The 7599-nt window shown below is 37.8% G+C and overlaps 1 pseudogene; it reads right to left on the bottom strand.

The window, feature by feature from the left end:
- Window positions 1–3863: 3863 nt before the first annotated feature.
- LOC140927388 (uncharacterized) lies at window positions 3864–7263 on the bottom strand (annotated as a pseudogene).
- Between the last annotated feature and the right edge of the window lie 336 nt (window positions 7264–7599).

A 7599-nucleotide genomic window follows, 5' to 3' on the forward strand; every position in this document is an offset into this window, starting at 1 on the left:
AAGACGGCAACTGACAAAAACTATGTGGAGAGAAGTATTTACATCTTGTATTACAGTAATAAGTGTTGGAGTCGGGGCTTCTATCTAAATATGTATTCAGAGTAAATAAATCACGGTCGTAATAACTTGGGAGACGATCAAGATATTTTTTGGTAGGAAGAGAGGAACTAAGAGAATTAATAAATTGGCCATGTGCGGAAATTAGATCGCTGTAATTGAAATATGGAAGCTCGCTTAGGAGTGTTTTATTTACCTTAGTAGATTGTTTGTTAATGTTCTTATGGAGTAGTAACATCACCAGAAGATCCTAGGCGAGCTGTGAGACTGGACAAGTCGGTTGAATTTTTAATGGCGATCGGACGAGAGGCTTCATTTTTCTGCAGCCAGATGGTTGAGTTCTTGGCCCAACAAAATGAGAAGAGAAATCTTTCCTTTATTTTCTTGGCGTCAGATAATAAACTCTGCAGTCGTGGGGAGAGGTGATCGTAGATAGCAGCATGTTCTAAAGATGAGCTTTCTCGGAGACCAATATCAGCAGGAACGATCCTGTTTACTTCTCTACGGGCTGCCATAACACTTTCACGGGCGATGCGCCGAGTAAATTTACAAATAATCGGTTTCGGTCGACCATCAGACGTGTTACGAAATGGCACTCGATGGGCAATGTCAAGGTCATAAGGATGAATTTCAGCTCCAATTTTGTTGAAGATTCTCATGCAAAGTCCCAGCGTATCTCCGGCGCTTTCTCGTTGCTTAACTTCAGGAACTCCCACAAGCTTGATGTTGTATGAATACGAATATTCCAATGCTTGATCCAATGAAGATGATATTTTATCCGCTTGAGATGACAAGCGTTCCAAAGATTTTTCAATAAGAGACATCCTGTCGTTAACATATTTCTTAAAGTGTTCTTGGATGCTGTTCGGAGTTGCCGTAGTGTTTCCCTCATCGGTGCCTTCAGATGAACTGGCATGGCCGCCATTTCGTTCAGCTTTAACTTCGTCTCGTAGGTTGCGTAATTCAGCACAAATTTCATAACCTATAACTGCAAATGGCAAATATGTACTATTAAAAACACCAGTTATTTTAAAATTGCGCACAATGATAACATTGCATCTAGTTCTTGCCCTTTTCAAATGTGATGCTTTTAAAAAATATATTTACAGAATAAACAGACTAATAAGTGCTTATATGTAATCATTACATGCAAACCCTGTAACCATAAAGAGGAAAACTTTGTGGTAACTGTGTGAGACATGCTAGTGAATACCTTTCCTGATGCATTACAATCTTTAGTTTAAACCATATCAATATAACAAGCTAATAGCTTTTAGTAAGAACAGAGTTTTTATTTAAAATAATTGGCTCTTTTTTTAGGAAATTCTCAAGGACCGAAGTGACAACAAGGAAGTGTCTCATGGTTGTCTTGTTGCGTTCTTAAATCAGCACCAAAGTACTGCTCCACTGGTGTGAGGTTACAGCAGAGCGCAGTTGATTTCCCTTTGTGAAGCATATGATTTGAGAGTTTCTGCAAGGTCGTCAAAGTCAGTTCTTGCAGAAGCCCTGTCAAATGCTATTGGACAGTATATGTATGTCCCATTAATTTCTTCAGTGGGCGACAGAATATTGCGGGTAGCAGAAAGCACAGAATTAGATGGACACAGCAGGATAAGGATCTCAAGAGGTATTGGCAATAATAGTACAATAGAAAACGTTCCTAACAGATGCTAACACTTGAATGCATGACACTCTCTCCGAAAGTGGAAAATAAAATAGCTAAACCTGTTAGGTGACCAATCACTTAGACAAAAATTAATAATAACTTCACAGCCTTTTTTCTTGCATTCCTTCAATTGATGGCCTCTTGCGTATGCAGGTGCTGTTACAGGATGTGTTGCTTGAGCTGATTGTTGTATGCCCTAGCCTAATAGAATTCTGGGTTGACTACCGCTGTAAAAACGTGGGATTGTCATTTTGCCCATTGCAAGAACGTATCTGGCAGAAATGATTCTCCACACAGTCGTGGTTTACTATTGCAGGCTTGATCACTGAACTTGGAAATTTACTAAAATTATAATGAACCAGAGACTGGAAACCAAGGCACATAGACTGCAAGTTGAACCAAATTTTGCTGGAGATGAAGTGGCTGTTACGACCTTGACTTTCATTGGCCCAGTGCGCATCCAGTTATAGAAGCTTTTCAGCTTATTCAGTCTTGCATCATCTGGTGAAGCGATAAAAAGCTTATCATTGAATAGGCTAACAAGCTCACTTGTGTGATGCAACTGCTCAATTACTGCATCTAGTGCACTAGCATCATTGGAGTTGTGTTCTTGGTACTTCTGCAACACAAGTAGATATAAAATAGAGATGAGCTTAAGAATTATGTTGTAATGATGAATGAATATACAGTAACAAAAATAATCTGAAACATCAATTTGGTTGAGGTTGATCCATTGATTGCACATGTATTTGCATAAAGCGTAGGTTACCTGACAGATATTTATAAGCTTATTTATAATAAAAAGAAAATTATTTCAAATGCAGAGGATTAAAATATTATTCACCTGTATCAAAAAAAGCGTCTTGGAATCCAGCACATCTTCTGCAAGCTTGTTTGTCATAATGCTTGCTGAATCAAGGTCAAGGTGCTCAACAGTTAGCTTCTCATGTAGTGGGAGGCTGCAGCTCTGCTGGTCCCAGTTAAAAGTTTCTCTGAAGTGGCTCCAGGTGATACATTTCCCACCAATCTTGAGGCTTGCCATTTTTGTTACTTTTTTTGATATTGTTCCTAATTTTTTTGATGTTATGCTGTTGAAAAGATAATAATTTTCAGTTTGGAAATTTATTATGAAACTAATTTGTTTGTGTTAGTATGAATTGGTATATCACACAATGTTACATTGATTAAAACAATTACTTGATACACCGAAAATTATGTAAGTCCAGGACCATATAAAAATTAATGGAAAGTAATTATGTGTTGCAGTTAATTTTTTTTTTCAGTTACATTTTAATTTTCTTTTGTTTCAAACTCATTATCATGCAGATATTACTTTGTATTGACTATTCATCCTAATAAATTCGTCTAGAGCAGTAACTGATTACATGTACAATGAAACAATAGATGTAATGCTGGTGTTTCCATTTTCCAGCCCCTCAATTATACGCCTCATATGAATGCCCTCTATGAACACTCTAGGTGAGGGGCAATTTGAATAAACAGAAAAAGATTTTTACCTTTGGATCCATTACAAATATCATTGGACCCCCAGTGTAAATGGTGGTGGTGACAAACTAGCTTTCAGCAGGGTCATTGTTCTTGAAATGCAATTTAATGAATTGCCTATTACAATCTGCACCATCCAATACACACCAGTATATCCTTTACATTAGAAACGAATATCAATAAATTGATACTGAGTTATTAAGGATACACTATTAGTTCTAGTGGCTTACACGTTCTATTGTTCTTGACATTTTTTGTTATCTTGTCTAATTCCTTTTTCCTTTTTGTCAGGTATGACTTGAATTCGAATGATGAACTGACCAGCCATGCAATGAAGCAATGTAAGTATATTGTCTAGCTGTATATACCTATTGTTGCCTTGAATTGTACCAGTATACGCGTAGTTGAAAAATAAACTAATCAATTTACTCACTCAAATCCAATTTTTGACATCTTCAGGACCCCCTCCCAGAACAGTTTGCTAACGGCCATTGAGCTATTGGGAAGCTGAAGCCACCATCACTCAGAAAGACAAATTGTAGCACGTGTTGCTAGTTCTAGATCATTGCCTTGACCTGCAAATAATGTTAAAGTTTTGAACATGTCTTTTAATATTAAATATATTTAATAATACTCAGTTCTACAAAGTAATAGAACATGAATATGGCTAATATATTTGCAGTAAAGTCCAACTTGAGTTTTTTAATGGTGCAGTTGAATGCATTAAAAATTAGACAAATTTTCCCCTAGAAAAAAATTTACCCATAAACTTAAGCAGCCACAAATGGAATTATCACAGCCTTATATATACAGTCAACTATCTCTTAATGGACACCTCTATAAGATGGAAACCTACCTAAGACAGATAGTTGTGGCCGGTCCAAACTTTGTCCATCTAAGAGAGAGTTGACTATAGGTATAAGTTTCTGGCACAAAAATAATGTTAGTTGTTCAGATGTTGCAGAGGACATACAAGTTATTGATAAGACAAACCTGACAGACTCCTCATCAACCCTTTCCTAAGTCAACGAAGGCTACAAGCTTGTGTTTCCCACCTACGGAGGTCATCTCTAGGTTCTCCCTTAAGTTAAATGGGATAACCAGCATTGATGCTGTGTAAGTAGGCAATCTACTTTGGAAATGAAAATATTGAACTAGTTTTTTCAAAAAAACAAAAAAACACACACACACAGTCAATTGACTTTGTATTGGTCTAGTTAAATATGTTTCTGTTGTGGAATGTATGCCTATCAAAAAATAGTGATGGCGGAAAATATCTGATTTCACTTAAAAGTATACACTGCAAGTTTTGGATTAGCTTGATCAATTTATTATTCATTATGAACGTCCGTTTATTTGTTTATGGTATGTCTGATGTGCTGTTCTAACCAATGCTTATTAAGCTAAAATTCACCTGAATCTTCATCTCATCAATGGCAAATCCACCCCAGTAATCTCCTGGCTTCAGACCACTTTCTTCAGCAGCATTTAGGCACCATCTAAGGATTTCATCATTCAACCCTGGCTTCTCTTTAACTTTGCTCTTATAAATTATGTAAATATAGACCAATTATTATAGATCTCAATGTTGCTGTTTTATTACACATCACTGGAAAGGGGAATAATGAAGACACCAGGAAGAAATTATTCTTATCAATAATTTATTAATAAATACTTTTACCAATAACTATAAGTCATGTCAGATAAATGAAGTACTAGTATATTTTTCCTTACCTTATTGTTTTATTGCTAGGGAGTATTATGAACTGTCGAAAGGAGATCTAGTACACGCGGGCTCTTGCAGTAAAGATCCAGGCATAATATCATGACCCTATAAATGAATGTGAATGAACTATTGTAATACAAATAATATGTTAATTCCCCGGGGATATCTAAGCAAACTAACAACCAATAAAATAGGACACACCATTTATTTGGCATAAAGAGAGATTTATTTCAAGTAAAGCGAAAACCCGATAAAACACCCAAAGAAATAAAGCTCTCTGCCCACCATCTGGGTGGGAGGGATGGGTAAAGGAAATGTACAAACGGATCAAGAACACGTTTGAGCAAAAACTTGCAAGATGATAATTCGAGATAAGTGTACAATACACCTGCAGCACAGGTTAAACTACATGTAACAATAAATCACGTGCTGAACATGCAGTGAGATCAATAAAGCTATTACGCAATGCTGAAGAGTGCAAGTGACAAAACCCACGAACTGATCTACGATGTGGGGAATTAATAATTTTGAAGCGTCCTCCAAAATAAACAGATTTTTGAAGTTGCTTTTTGGGGTGTTAAGGGAGGGGGGAGGTGAGTTTAGTAGGGAATGGACACAGTGCTCATTATGTTTTTATTATCTATAAGTGAACAATTTACATCGCTTACCTCGGATGCCAGCAATATGCCTTTTTACTTTTGCATCGCAAGAGTTGTGGCAGTTGTTCCCAGGGCTTGCCATGTCTTCAGTTACGTTACTTCCAGCTTTATCGAACATTGCAGACAGATCTGTATGGTCTTCATCATCCTTCTCCAGGCACTCAGCCTCAAACTTTTCCCTCCAATACTTTTCCCTTTTTTCTGCATTTAGCCGTGCTTGCCTCTCTTTTTGAACTTGCTTCTCTACTTCATCTTTGGAGAGGAAGTGCTTGTTTGTAAAGGGGCTGGCTACTCTGGCTACATTTGTGAACCAAATGATGCAGTTTTTTGCAATTGGAACAACACTCCCCTACACTGGAGATTATGAAACAATTTGCAGACAATGCCTTCCATTCCGAATTTTTGGCTGAACTTGTCAAATCAGAGTAATAGCCACTTTCATGGGGAAGTGTAGTATGGAGTACCTCTGTAACTGTAATGCCACAACATAATGGGGAGCTATTAACAATGGACAAGATCAATTCTGTGCTGCCGTGTTTGTTTTTAAGGCAGTCCAGTTTGAACAAATGTGACCTCAAAAAAAACGTACACTAACGGTTTTGTGTTAAACGGGCAAAAACCAATGGGTAACCAATGGGTAGCTAACGGTTTCTCCAACCGCTTTAAGGGCTTTCTCAACGCTTTCAACGGGTGCGCAAAAACTTTCAACGGCTTGTAACTTTTTCCAAACGGTTTGTGATGATTTTTCCAATGCCTTTTCATAACGCTTTTAACGGGTTGCCTGCTGGCTTTACTTTTTTCAACACTTAAAGGTTTTTAACTGTTCTTCATGATTTTCAACGCTTTTCAACACTTTCAACGCTTTACAATGCTCTTGTATAATTATTTTCAACACTTCCCGAACAAGGAGCTGAACGGCTTTAATTTAGATAACCAGTGGAGAGGTGGTAATAACAAAATCTTCAGTGGCTAAGAGCTGAAACGTCTACAGCACTGGTAGAAAATTCAATCGTCCCAGGTCAAAACAGAATTCGAACTTCACCTCTCGATCATCGCAACGTGTCAATTTCACGGCTGTGATTTGCATACTGTGCAAATCAGTATTCAACGATGTTTGGCGTTGGCATGAGAAAGGGCGATCTGAAATCAGAACAAAAGGACACGAGTGGCCGAGGTGCGAGAGCTCAAAACATCTACCGTAACTCAGCTAGACAATTCCAACGCCTTGAGTCCAAACAAAATCGAACTTCATGATCACTCCTCATATATATTATTTTATAATATAATTATTCATTTCAATCGTCGCAGCGTGTCAATTTCTCCGCTTACTTGCCTATTTTATCGAAGGGAAGTTTCATTCACAATTCACAATTCACCCACTTTGTGCGAGCCCCTTTTACTAGCTTTACTCCACCTCCCCAGATTTGCTTTATCAAGAGGCCGAATAATGACGAGTTGGGAGGGCAGGCAAAATTTTCTTTTACTTGTTTTCAGCAGAAATGATATAGTTGACTCCTAACAGACCTCCCCCACAGTGTTCAAAGCTCGCTAGCAACCTACAAAAATATGGTCAGACAGAAGACTCATAAGATAATTCGTTTAACTTGTAGTAATTTATCCCATGCCTTCCATTTCAGCGATGAAGTCATCACTTTAAAGTGGTCAGGAAGAAAAAAAAGAACACTTCCGCGAATTCGGCGATCAAAACAGCAAGGAAGATTCTATATTCACTCACAATTCATGAAGCAAATTAAAATCGATTTTTATTTTTTAATTTGTAAACACATTTCCAGTCGATTTGATTGGTCAATATAAACAATGCGGTCTGGACAAACCCTCTCGAGAGGACCCAGGGAACTAACGGGTTTGTTTGTCGACTGCAGACCGCTGGCTACCCTCGCCGGGCTTATTTTAGTTACCCGACATACTATATGATCGGTGAACGGGTCCACGGCAGTTTGGACGAGCCAATCAACCCACGTTAC

The sequence above is a fragment of the Porites lutea genome, chromosome 1 (assembly GCF_958299795.1).
Source record: "Porites lutea chromosome 1, jaPorLute2.1, whole genome shotgun sequence".
Lineage (NCBI taxonomy): Eukaryota > Metazoa > Cnidaria > Anthozoa > Scleractinia > Poritidae > Porites > Porites lutea.